The 13,508-nt window shown below is 45.7% G+C and overlaps 1 protein-coding gene across 2 annotated transcripts in view; it reads left to right on the top strand.

The window, feature by feature from the left end:
- Nucleotides 1–3,225: 3,225 nt before the first annotated feature.
- DENND2B (DENN domain containing 2B) overlaps nt 3,226–13,508 on the top strand; it is a 175,616-nt gene continuing 165,333 nt past the window's right edge. For both annotated transcript variants that reach the window (XM_068194159.1, XM_068194157.1), the window contains exon 1: nt 3,226–3,494. The gene's annotated coding sequence lies outside the window, so the exon portion shown is untranslated. The remainder of the gene's footprint in view (nt 3,495–13,508) is intronic.

The following is a 13,508-nucleotide window of genomic DNA, read 5'->3' as shown; positions in this document are numbered from 1 at the left end:
ACTCAGCACGCCGCCCGTCGCTTAGAGCCCGAGGGTGGCGGGGCACTGAGCCGCAGAGTCCTCCGGGCCGTCTCGGCGGCACCGGGCGGGACGGGTAGCTCAGCGCGGCGGCGTGTCCGGGAGGGCCCGCGGCCCGTACGGAGATGTATCTCCGTGCATCTCCATGGATCTCCATGTCTCTCTGTATCTGTATCTGTATCTGTATCTGTATCTGTATCTGCGAGTCCGCGGGTTCGCGCACAGCACTGACCCGGGCCGCGCCCGCTGAGCGCCGCTGCACCCGCTCCAACACATCGCGCGCCATGCGCCGCGCGCGCGCCACCTCCATCCCACCTCTGCCGCCGCCGCACTGCGCACGCGCCGCCGCCCCGCCCCGCTGGGGGGCGCCACCGCCCCGGCCCCGCATTCAGCCTGGCCCGGCCCGGCCCGGCCCGGGGCACCGGGGCAACTCCCGCCGGGATGCGGCCCCGCGGAGGGCTCGGGGAACTTTGTTTGTCCCTTACGCCTACGCCCTGCCCTGCGGTAACGCAGGACAGGCGCGTCCGGACAGGCTTTCCCGGAAAGGGTCAGTGAGGTGCCCCCGTATGCTGCTTCCCGGATGTCGCCGCCGTGCGACAACGGGGAAGAGCCCGTAAAAGCCGGAAGTGCGAGCCCCGCCGTGCCCCATGGTCTCTCGGGGGAAGCGGTGCTCCCCGCTGCTTTTTGGTTACCGTTTCGCGGTACGAGCTCCCTGTGCCGGTAGGGGGCGATGGCCGGCCGAGAGCTGCGGCTGTGGGTCACCGGGCAGAGCTGCACCCCCGCGGCATCCACTCCCCCAAGGGCAGCTCGTTCGCTGGGGCGGTGAGAGAACCGGCGCAGCGCTTGGGCCCCTGCGAGCAGCATTCGTCGAACAAGCCGGTACTCTCCGTGGTAGCTGGGTCTGTCCCAGGGGGGCAGCGCTAGGCTTCGGTCACCGCTCGGAGTTACCGGAGCGGCTTGGGAAGTGGCTGTGGTTGCGTGAGAGTAGAGCTCCTTCGAACCTTCGCTAACCTCGTGTGCACCGAGGTGACAGTAGTAAGGAAAAATAAGTATTAAAACTTTCTTTAAGTCCCATATGGCCAAGGATAACATGGAGACCCTGATCCTTCGAGTCTTTCACTCCTGTTGAGAGCTTTGCTAGCTGTAATCACTTTGACAAGCAAGAAAAATAATCCTCTCCTAGTTTACATTTTGTTGTCATCCCCCAGTGGCTTAAGCAGAGGAACAGCCAGCCCCCGCAATAAACAAGCCCTTCACAGGCTGCTTGCTCATTAAGACACTGAAAGCCCCCATTCAGTGTTCAAATCCAGCTTAATTTTAAGTTTGCTCTCCTGTACTCCAAAGAAAATTTAGACAAATTGCTGGAGTGCTTGAGATCTGGGGAACTGAATGCAACATAAAGGGGGGAGAAAAATAATATTTGATAAAAGCAATGTTAGTGTGTTTGATGTGGTGGAGAAGCAGCCAGAACAGACTGCTTCCTGCGTAATTGGAAGTTGAACATCTTTGCATCATGCTTTGTTAGCAATGGTCTCCTGGAGAGGTGAGTGGGTTTGCTATGTTGCTGCTCTTGTGAAATAGACTTGGAAAGGCCCTCCAATGTCGTTTTCATAACACGGAGAGAAAACTGTGTTCATTTTTTTATTCCTGCCAAGTACTTGTAGCAGTAGTTTGTTGTTCAGGAGGTAAATTATTCCTGTTGTGTTGAAATTTAAACTCCCACCACTTTTTGATGTTTGGTGACAAAGTACTCCTTTTGCAGCTGAGTAAATACATCTGTCCCAAGAAGGCTGACAGCTGAAATAGCTTTTGCTTTGTAACGCACATTCACATCAGAATCCAGATGAGAGTTACCCTTATTTCCTGTACATTCATTCTTTTGAAATATAATGGAGGTTTGTGAAATGCTGGGCATTTCTACCAGATTCCTCTTTGTGTGGGATGATAGATCAGAATATCTGAAGACAATGTATTTCATTTTGCTGGTGAGGTGACAAAAAGCCAGGAATAGTTTATCCTGAGCACAATGAATTTCATTTTACTGGTGAGGTGGCAAAAGCCAGGAATAGTTTATCCTGAGCACTTGGTTCTGGGCTCAGGGAAGAATCCTTGAGTAGGAAAACTTGTAAGCATTTGCCTGATACTGAACACTATTTTGCTTCCATTTCAGTCAAAGGAAAGAAAGTCAGTAAGTGCTTAAAAGTTCCAGAAATGTGTAGAGCTGGAATTTGTATTTCAAATTGCAGAATACATGCTGCTCTTTATTTTTCTTCTGTACCTAGAATAATTTGATTAATCTATTGTGAAGTGACTTGTTTTATCAATGCCCACATAACACTTCAAGATCTAGGAGCAGTCTGTATTTTGCAATACATAAGGTCCTGCTAAGAGCTAGCACCTTGCCTCTTCCTGTATTATCCTGTATTATTTTATATCAAACGTTTTGTGTGCGTTTCTCATCTGCCAAACCACCAGAAGCCGGTGTGCCAGGGAGCTGGCCTGCACAATGTTATTGGTGGCCTGCACAGACAGTGTTACATGCAGGGACTTTCTTTACCCCAGGTACGCGCGATGCCCTGGGAGCCCTGGCTGAGCCGTGCCAGCGAGTGGGACTCTCGGGCTGCGCTGCCCAGGGAACTGACCATTCCACATTGCTGCCAGGAGCTGCTCCCGGGAGGCTGCATCCCAACCTATGGTACCCTGCACGAAGTTCAGAGACACGCCGCTGCCTTCCTCGTCCTCCACAGGTGCTGTTAGTGGAGCCTACCCCTCGGAGCTCGGAAAGGCAGGGACGCTCCCTGGTTCCCAGCTCCCTGATGGGAGCCATCTGCTCCGCGCCTGGCGCAGGAAGCGCGCCTCCCGCATTCCTCCTCCCTTCCGCTCTGCCCCGCAAGCGGCTCTGCCCCGAGAGGAGCCCAGCGCTCGGAGTGTTTTAAATAAAAACCAAGCGGTATCGCTCCTCCGGGCTAGAGCGAGGAGGAAGGCTGTCAGTCGGGGGGCTCGGTCCTCTCCTCCTCCTGTGCTCATCGCATCTCCCCGCGGACCAGCGGGCCCTGCCTGTCTTGCTCCCCTCCCTCACGTCTGTCCGGGACCCGGGTTTGGGGCTGGGGTAGGCGGTGCCCACCCCTCCGCGGGGCAGGGGCCGGGGCCGGGGCGAGTGCTGCCGGCGGGAGCGGCGGCTCGGCAGCCCGGGGCTGCAGCCCAGGCCGGTCTGCGCTGCGCTGGGGGAACAGGTTTCTTTGTTGGCTGCCGGGTGACTGGTTCCCATTAATCTCCCGCACTGATTGTGGCCGTCACCACTTCCTGCCTTTGCATACTTCTCTCTCCCTCGATCTCATTCCCTTCCCACCCCCGTCCCTCCCCCCTTTCTTTCCCTCTTCCCTCTTCCCAGCTTCTCCAAAAAAGCTACAATCGCCCGGGCTGCGGGACGGGGGCTGCAGGCGGCCGGCGGAGGGAGCGCATCCCTGCGCACCTCGGTAAGGGCCGGGGAGGCGCGCTGCCGGGCGGTGGTCGCCTCCGGGGACCTGGGCAGGGGAGCGGAACTGGGGGGAGAAACGATTGCTCATGCTCCGGGTGGCCGTCCCTGAGTGCCGAGAGCCTCCCTCGAGCCGGGGGGGCCGGGGATGTGCGGCGGCGGGAGCTCGCCAGGAGCTGCGGCTCCCCGGACCGCGGAGCACCCGCAGCAGCGGAGCCGCCAGAGGCCGTGCCGGTGAGGGCCAGCCCCGCGATCCTGGCGGGACCCTGCCCTGCCCCGGGGGAGCGCAGATGGGCGGGGGTCCTTGCGCAAGGGCGGAACGGGGACTTGGTGCTCCCGCGCTGGTGCCACCGCCATGCCGCGCGGAACGCTGCTTTTTGCGTGGGTGGCGAGGGCTGAGGGGAGGGACCGAGCCCGCGGAGGGACAGGGTCCGCAGGACCACTTCGGCTGGATCAGGCTAACTCCAATCCGTCTTGGTCGCCAGCGCGCCGAGCGTGGGGCTCTGAGCTGGGGGAGACGGGGACGTGCGGCACTTCCCTTCCTATGCCCACTCGCATCGTCGGTCCAGCCGGCTGCGGTGTTTGCGTGCGTGCTGAAAAATGTAGAGGGAGCCACCTGGACTCCGGCGGAAGGCTCCGTGCTTCCCATGACAGATTTGGCTGAAGAGCTAAGGGAGTTCTGCCGCAGTTCACTTGGTGGGAAAATCAGATGTCCTGCTCTTGACTTGGTACCAAACGTTTGCGTTACTAAGGTCACTGCAATCAAAGAGTAGCTGTTACATACGAGAGAGCCTTCTTGTGTTTACTCCAGTTTTATCACTCAAATGTACTTTGAATTTAGTAGTCTAGCTGAATGAAGCCGGGTGCAGTATTACTACATAGAGTATGTCAGTAGTAGCATTTTCTACACTCTGCACTGACTTGGGGAATAGGGGTTCTTTCATTTTTATGGTAGCTAGTCAGACTTAACTTCAGGCATATATTAAATAATCCAATAAAATTGGAGTGATCCAAACCCGTGGAAAATGAAGGATGAAACTGTTAGTTGTAGTCTGGTTTTTGATGATAGGATGAATTGAAGTGATGTTGATTTACCTTTAAAACTTAAGAATGTTTTGTTTATACATGATTAATTTATAGTTGGTGGATGAAAATTTCCAGATAGTGGAAGGGTAAGTTAACAGGGCAAAAGTAGGAGTATCATACATTTAAGGTGAGGTTTGAGGAACTAATTTATGTTTTAAGAGCACCAAAATTTAACTTTCATTGTGTTGATCAGGTTATGCAGGTGACAGTGAAAATCTGTGACCACGTTGATATGTAAGAGTAAGATTTATGGGTTTGACCATTATTTCCCTCTTTCTTTAAGATTAGTTATTTAAAATAAAACTGCAACACATTTATAGCAATGGTGATGACTTTATTGAGTTACTCATAAGTGTAGTCAAGTACCTTTTTAAATTAGCTACAGTCTGTGCACTGTTAAGGGTGACAGGATTGACATGGAACCAATATCTTGCTTCTGAGGTGGAACCAGTTTCCTCAAGAGTATGGGGTGAGGAAAAGGACTTTTGGGAAAGGTTGACAGGGATGGTGGTGTTGGGCTTCACTGGGGCATGGAAGACTGTCCTGTTCCTAGAAGGATGTAGCATGTGTTCTCTTGTGTGCAGAAATAAGAGCCCTGCCCTGGCCTGACTTTCTGCTGCTCCCTTCAGGGTGCTAAACTCCCCCAGCCAGCTTGTGCAGCATAGTCACTGCCCTTCCTGGCTCAGGGGGAGAGGTGCCTTCTGTCCTCTCCTATGCCTGAAGCATGTTTGTGCTGTGGCTGCCAGAATGTGTTCCAAGAAGCTCAGGATCAAGCATTGGTCTTTCCCTTTAAGCAAGTGCCTTCCTGTACACTGCAGGTCTTTAAGAAGTGTGTGACCCCTTATTATTTGTGACCCTGTAAACCATTGTGTAATCTGTTGACTGTAACATACCATGCCAATTTATTCTTGGTTGGGAAGTCTTGCCAAGGACTTGATGGAATAGAGTGATTTTGTCCACTTTATTGTTTTCATTGTGTTTCATAAACAACTAAGACCCTCTGGGAAGAATCACTGGGGCAGCTGGGCCTCCTTTTTTTAATTGCTGGTTAAATAAATGTTGCCAGTTTAAAAAAAATTAAAGTGGCATGCGGATCTCAGAATGCCTGGAACTGCCAAACACTCATGTTTAGGAAGCAGGACTATTTTTAGTGTAGTGGCATTTAAAGAAATGATACAAACCCCTTGTGAAGAGGTCACTGTGAAGTACACTGAAGAACCTGCTTTTAACTGGAAAGTAAACCCAAGTTTCCCACAGCTGAGTAAAGCAAAATAACCAGATTTTTTGCTTTTCCTGCTTAACTGAAGAGGGAAAGGATGGATTTTTTTGTTAGTCTGCTGTAGTGGAAATAAGGATGCCTAAATTCTTATCATACAACAACAAAAATGCTGGTCTTAATGACACCCTCACCTCTCTCATTTCCTCCACTGAGTATCTGCAATGGAGATGTAGGACTGAAAGTCATTTGACACTTTTGAAGAGGGGCTGGGACCTGGCAGCTGAGAATATGGTGTATCCCTTGGGATCTGTGTTTTTGGGAAGTCAAAAGTCCCTTGCATGAATCCATGGTTGCCATTCTTATCTATACCTAAAAGAACAGGGGTAAAACTAGAGAAAAAAAGATAATGTGTGTTGAGAACTGCAGGTGATCTGGGCTCCTAAATCACTTCTGAATATGGGACTGAGGTTGCCAAATAAATTACTGTGATTCCAGGGAAGTCTTTCCTCAATTCATCTTCCTGAAAAATTGAAGTCCTGGCTTAAGAGAATGTGGTTTAGGTCAAAGTTACCACTGTGTGCCACAAACACCATGTTCTCTATGAGGTCTTGAGTAATCTAGCTATGTTTAATGTAACCCAGGTTCCTGCAGGGCAGAGGACCAACATCTGGACTGACCAGACTTTCAAAATGTCTGAAATGATAGCAGAGTTGATTTTTGGTCCAAACTTCATTGATGTCTTGTTTAGAATAAGTTTAGTTTAGCTTATGAATTTGGGGTTTTTATTTATATTTTTTTAATTTCTTTTTTTTTCCAGTTGCTGAGTGCCATGTGTGTTAGTTTTGTCTGTGTGCTGTAAAGTGTGTGCAACTGTGGCTTTTCAGATTTTTTGGTATGCAGTTGGGATTTAGTTGGCAGTGCAGACAGAGACAAGTTTGGGGAACTGAATCCAAATATTTACATTCTCAATTTGGCCTAGTTTTTGTGCTTGTAAACATTCTTAGTCAAACTGAACTTTGGTGAGGTTATAAGTGGCTTTGCCAAGCCTCAGAGAGTCAGACCCTACAAGATCTGAAATTCCCCCTTTTGGGAAGAGTTTTGGATGTTTTTTTGGGTGTACATACATCATCTGAGAGTTAGTACTCATAATTTTTATCCCTTATTCAACTGCAAAATCTTTTCCTGGTTTTTTTTTGTTTGTTTGTTTTGGGTTTTTTTTTTGTTTTGTTTTTTTTTTTTTCGTGTAGAAATGCCTCATGCTACTGAGCTGTGTCTAGTTAAATGTCATGTAGAAGAAGTCCTGCCCACTTATGAGGTCCTGTGCAGATTCCATAAATCCTGATCTTCTATGCTACTCTAGAGCTCTGCCCTGCTAGAGAGGGGCCATGGTGGAGATTCCCCTCTCTCTGTAGCTATCCTTTTCCTGGTCCTTGTTGTTTCATTGTGCAGAAGATTTTAAGACTGATTTGAGCAATGGGGATCCTTGCTTATGGAGTTTCAGATTTAAATCCTCTTCTCATTCTTGTAGGCTTTGAGCAGCTGTCAGATTTTGCTAGAAACTTTATTCACTGAGAACTGAGCCTAAAAGATGTGTTCTTCATTAGCAGTTGAATTTTCTGAAGTCAACACTACTACAAACTGTAGGGATAGGGATCAGCTACTACATTAGTTCTTCTTGGCAACCCACCCTCCTGTGTGTGGATTGTGTGTTCCTATTTGGGGCTGTTGCTGATAATCAGAGTTTGCAGTTAGGATAATTTAGTTGCAGAAAACTGGAGACTATTCTGGGATAGAGGTGACTGCAGTGAGTTACAGTGAGAGCTCTTACTCATCTTTTGAGGTCTGGAGCTTTGTGCTCTTAGTCAGCTGAGTCTGATGGCCTGCCTTAGCTTAATCCACGGTGAACATGTTTAGAGTAATGTAACTTGGAATGTATTCTCAGATAGTTAAGCTGTTCAGGGAAATGAATGGTCTAATTTCTACAGCCAGTGCTTTTGCTACATTCTGCTGTGAGCTTCTGACCTTGGAGATGTGCTTGGTAGGTTGAGGAACGCAGGACAAGAGTAGGTGTTCACTTTTAATGCCACCTTCACCCCTTCTTTGAAGATACGTTTGGTGGAACTGTGTCTGTAGGCTGAAAAGCTGTCAGCTGCTGCAGTGCAGTTGAGAATTCAGTGAACTTGTGCAAATGGAGAAGTCCTTAAAGACTCAGGGAAAGCACAGTGAGTTTCTGTCGTAAGTGCACCCTGTATGTGTTCACACACACAGGAACAGGATGTTATTCCAGTGCGAGTGTATCTGCCTCCTAATTGCTCCTTAAAATGAAGATGTAAGAATACTTAATGTGTTAACATTTAGTGTTAGGACTGGTGCCAGCACAGGAAACCAGGTCTTTGAGTTGAAACTTTTAACATTATTCTCTAACTCCCACGTTATTAAAAACTGTCACTGCATAAAGTTTTAAAGCCATAATTAATTTTATCATTCTGATGAGGTTGTCACACTGAATTAATGGTTTGCATTCTTTCCCCTTAGGAAAAAGAATAGTAGTCTTCATGGGACACCCAGTCACAATCACAGGGGACAAATGCTAACTGACTAGCACTGTGCAGAGCACTCTGCTCAGCCTGTTGTTCCAACTACTAGGGCAGAAACCAAAGGTTTTGGGAGGGCTGGCCTGGAAGATCTTGCAACCCTTCTTCAGCAAAGAGCAGATGTTTCAGACACTGACTCTGCTCATTGTTCTGGGAAGCCCTTCAAGTTAGGAGATGAATCTGTCTCTTGACATTTTTCCTTTCAACTTGAGGGAGTACAAATAGTTTTTGCAATATGGGGTGAAATTAATGAGGAGTTCTAATGATTTTGATCCTTTGTCCTGGTGAAAACTCCTATCACTTGAAGTCATGGGAAAGGGCCTAGAATCATGTTTCTTTCTATGTGGGTACGAAAAGAAATGGGACATATTGACTAACTCACTGTGTGTGAAAGTGCTTCTCATTTAGGCTAGAGGATTGTAATGATTGAAGTTTCCAGTTTGCCTTATGTCTTAATCCTGGTTCTAGGCTCACAAAATCTTATTATCCAGTGTTGTTCAAATGAGCTTTATGAGCCAGAATTATTGTTTTGAAGATATGGCAAATGAGTAAAGTACAAAACCTTACCAAATAACCAGCAAGCTCTGATTATTTCCACTAAGAAGTTGCAAATCAGGCTGCACTTCCATATCACAGCTTGTGCTTTTACTGCCTGCTACATCCCTGCTATATTGTTAACTTAATCTTTGAGCAGAACACCACCTGTGCCACTCAAACTGCATAAGAAAAGACTGGCTTGAATGAAAGTTGAGACAAGGAGAGGAAAGGAAAAAAAGGGAACATAAAGAAGAGGTGTAAAATCATCTGCACCTCCCTGAAAGCTGTTTGTATAGTTTACTTACTTAACAGTCTCCAAAACCATTAACACAGCATTCAGTTCCCATCAATACAATTCATGCAGCTTTAGGTTAGTGTGTGCATTTCTGGTGTTTTATGGATGTATCCATCAATATTTCTCATGTGGAAATGAGTAAATATCTGGAATTATTTAATTGTACTAAACGGAAAAACGAGGACAAACACAGGGAGCTCATGCTGTCTCCTTCTTGTCACCTGTCTTGTTTGAAAGGCCTTGGGACACTCAATGGTACTTGCAAGTTTTAATAGTACAGCCCTGATTGCCTGGTTTTGTTATTACTCAACCTCAGGGTATCTTGCAAGCCTCCCTCCCTGCTTTCACAGGTGCTGAACTTCATCTCTTCCCTTCCCAGTGCTAGGGATTGGTGCAGAGGTGTTTCCTGCTGCTTGGCCCAGTGTTTATTAGCCTCTGAAGCAGCACTACTCTTGCTGCTGTAGTTGTAGAGCAGCTGGCAGAGGAGCTGCTCTTTCTCTACAGAGGTGTCCTCAGGCCTGGGAAGTGAGGGGGGATGTTGTCAGGTGGCAGAGCTACCTTCTCATCTAGTGCCAAGGTGAGCTGGGGATAATCTTCTTTTGCCTGCTCTTTTTCCTGTGGCTATGAAACTTGGATAACACAGGTAACTCTCTAGAAAAAATTAATTCAGGAGAGGCAAGGGCTCTCGGACTCTTGCCATTTTACCTGTAAGTAAGGCTTCATCTAAATCCTTGTGCTTTGGGAAAGGTTGTCTGTTAGCTCCCATGGAAATGTTGTCTTTTCTCTTCCTCAGTGTTCTGCTTTTATTCTTTCTCCTTTTAGCCCTTAGCTTCCCTCTGAAAGCACTCCAAGCCCAGCAGCTGGGCTGTAATGAACTCTGTGTGTGCCATAATCTCTGCTTGTGCTGCTGCTTCCAAACGGTAGATAGATGTGAGACCTACATTTTGTGGATGCCAGTTCCACTGTGGCTTGGGATTTGTTAGGCCCTAGAAAGGGGATAAATGGTGACAAATTCTTCATCCACTTGTGAGCACCGAGGCTTCTTGTCTGTCACAGACAATCCATGATAGCAGCTACTTGAGCCTGCTGGTGACATATTCCTTTGTTTGTCTCTTCTGATATTGACATTTGTATTTAGTGGAATGCCAAGAGAGGTATAAGTCTGCTTTGTGCTGTTAAAGACTATCACATAAGATTTAATTGTGATTTCAGCTTTAATTCTGGTATTGTTTGCCGTTGAGTTGTCTCCCTGTGAGGCAGTTCTCCTTGAGCTGGAGAAACCAACAGAGAAGTTGTTGAAAGTTCAGCTAAGGCTCTGTCTCCCAAACAAAGCAGTGAGAGAACCATGGAGTTTGCAGTGACAGGCATATGCTCCAGAGAGAATAACAGTGGAAGGTAAAGTTGAGACAAATACACTGTCTGCTTATTCACCTCCAAGAGATTGCATCTGGAGGGGGGGAACACTCTGGAATATATGGCTGAGGAGATGTGTGTGTCTCATCTTTGCAGTTGTGTAGATCATTGTATATTGTGATATTTCTGGCAATTGAAAAATGACAGGAGTTAATAGCTAGCTTAAAAGTGCAGCCTATGAGAAAGATGGGAGAAGTTTCTTGCTGCTCTGAGTGAAGCCAGCTTCTCTTTTGAAGGTTAATGGTTCACATTCAATCCATTGTCATTATTTTTAGTAGAGAGAATTATTTTGTACAGAGAGCATGAGATGAATCTGACTGATTTTTGGCATACTGTTGACCCAGAATTACTGTGGGTAGACTGATGTGATAGAGGAAGGAATCTGGCCTATTCATAAACCTGGAGAGACAGTAGAATGTTTGGCTCTGTAGAAGTGTAGCTGAGTCACCAGGCTTGGAGGTGTGCTCTGGAAGCAGGACAATTAAGGTAGGTGGGATATTCATGTGATAAATTCAAATATGTAATGCATATTTATGAGCCTATGGATAATGGCTAAACCAGCAGGAATCCTGCCCTGCATAACCAAGTGCTTTGTCTTGGACTAAAAACTTCCTTTTCCCTTTCCTGTGTGCTTTGCAGCAGGACAGGTTGGCAGGCCCATCTGCCTGTCCAGCCCAGGAAAACATGTAGTGGGAAGGTCAGCTGGGGTGGAGACCACACAGAGCAACTGCTTTGGGCCCCATGAATTATCCCAGCAGTGTCTGCTCACCTCTTCCTCACCTGGCACTGTAGTTCTGGCTGCAACTTTCCAAATTGTTTCCAAATCTACTTTTTTTTTAAATTAAATTTCACCTCCTAGTTAGGCAGAGAATAAGGGGCAAGTACATATTAACTTTTTTTTTTTTTTGGTGGAGACTTAGGATAACCTTTAATATTGGATAGTCAATGAGAGATGTTTTGATCCAGGATTCATTGACATAAATGTGAATATATATATATATATAAAGTTTTTGTTTTCAATACACAGGGAAGACTTACCTCCATAACTTCTACAAACTGAATGGCGTATTCCTATACTGGATCTAATGGAAAAAGGTTGATTTCATCTGTGGGCTTTATCATGTGGATTTAAAAAACCTGAATTATGAGGGCCTCTGAATCAAACTAAGATTGGTGTTTTTTTTAGGAGTAGGGTAAATGACAAGAAAAAGCAGGAGCTGAATTCAGATAGTAGCAGAAACATGATGAGCAACAGAGTAGCATCTTTCATTAGTGATTTTAAAAGCTGTGAACAAATGAATAAAAAACTGCATCTGACTTTGGTAGATGAGGGAAACATCAGAGCAGATTAGAAGGATTGGGAAGGTAATTCTGGGAACAGATAAACCCTTTTTTTACATTTTCAGTTTAAATCTTAGGAAAATCAGAAATATATTGTGAGGCAAAACATTTTCTTTTGTATTGAAGTACAAGTACCCAGAGTAGTGCTTTTGAGATGACAATATTGCTGCTCCCTTTCAGTGCTTCAAATGGCTTTCACCTGCCCCCACAGTGTAAAATGTGATTCTAAGTGAAGTTACTTTTCTTCAAAAGGTGTATGATCAGGTGGTAAGACTATCAGGAAATTACAGGCTTTTAATACCCTGTTTCTTGTCTGTGTAATCTCAAATATTTACAATGGACTAAGGCGTATATATAGAGATATGATGCTAATACTTTTTTTTTCTTGAAAAGGATGATTTCTTCTGTCTACTTATGTCTGATTTTTGAGCCGTAATCATAACCATTATTTTTGGTTACAAGGACGCAGTTATTTTGTGTCTACTATCCCTATCCTCCCCCCCATTACAAACCTGTGCCAAGAGGCAAAGATACTTTCTGGTACATCAGTGTGCAGCTCAAGTTTACATCTTATGTATAGTTATCATGGCTATTCAAAAGATATTAATTTACCCATTTCTTTTCACAAATATTTTGAATAGTGCTTTTTGTATGTGGATTAAATTAACTGTTTTTAAGGGATGGAAACAGATTTGCTTTGACACACAAGTTATCACAGCAGATATTTCATTTTTTGCTAAACTTCATTTTGACCAGGGAGTGGAGGACATAAAAACCCCTTCTACCTTCACAGTTTTTTGATCTTTATTAGTAAGTCCTCAGCTCTCTATAAAGCCTTGACTAGGTTAGATTCAAATAGAACAAAAAAATGCTCTGGCTTTTTATACAACCCTGCTGAGATTTTCTATGTCACTTATGATAATTAGAGGCTCATTTTCCATTAAAGTCACTTTGAACCGAATACAAAAATCCCCAGTGTGGCTTTGGCCTAATTGTTTAACAATAAAACATCCACATGTTCCTCTTAGAGGGAACTCAGGACCTTCACATTAGGAATGTGCAGGCAAAAGGCAGCAACTTCTTGTTTCAGTATTTGCCTTGTATGAAAGATACTTCTACATGTCTGTATATATCTCTGTTGAAGCAGAAAAATACCTCTTAAAACAATTTGGCCCAAAAATACCTGCTTTGCTTCTGTTCTCACACTTGGAAAAACACAGATTTGCTCTGTAATGTTGGTGTTTCTGTATTTTTCTCCCTTTGATTTTTAACCTCTCTGGGAATAATCACCCATGAGGAAGAGCATGTTGATCTTTCTCCAAAAAAGAATAATCTGTTTTTCATAACAACTAAGTACAATGTCTGTAGAAAGAAAAAAAGAAAGAAAGAAATCTGGGTAAAGAGTTACTACCTAGCAAATCTCTTCTCAAATGTCTCTTGTCCAGTTGCTGCTTTTTTGCTCACTCATTCAGAGGTCCTCTAAGTTATTCCATTACCTGGAACCTCAGTTTCCCTGTGCATTTGTAAAGC

The sequence above is a fragment of the Anomalospiza imberbis genome, chromosome 6, assembly GCF_031753505.1.
Source record: "Anomalospiza imberbis isolate Cuckoo-Finch-1a 21T00152 chromosome 6, ASM3175350v1, whole genome shotgun sequence".
NCBI classification, from domain to species: Eukaryota; Metazoa; Chordata; class Aves; order Passeriformes; family Viduidae; genus Anomalospiza; species Anomalospiza imberbis.
This window is presented reverse-complemented; position numbering and strand designations above follow the sequence as displayed.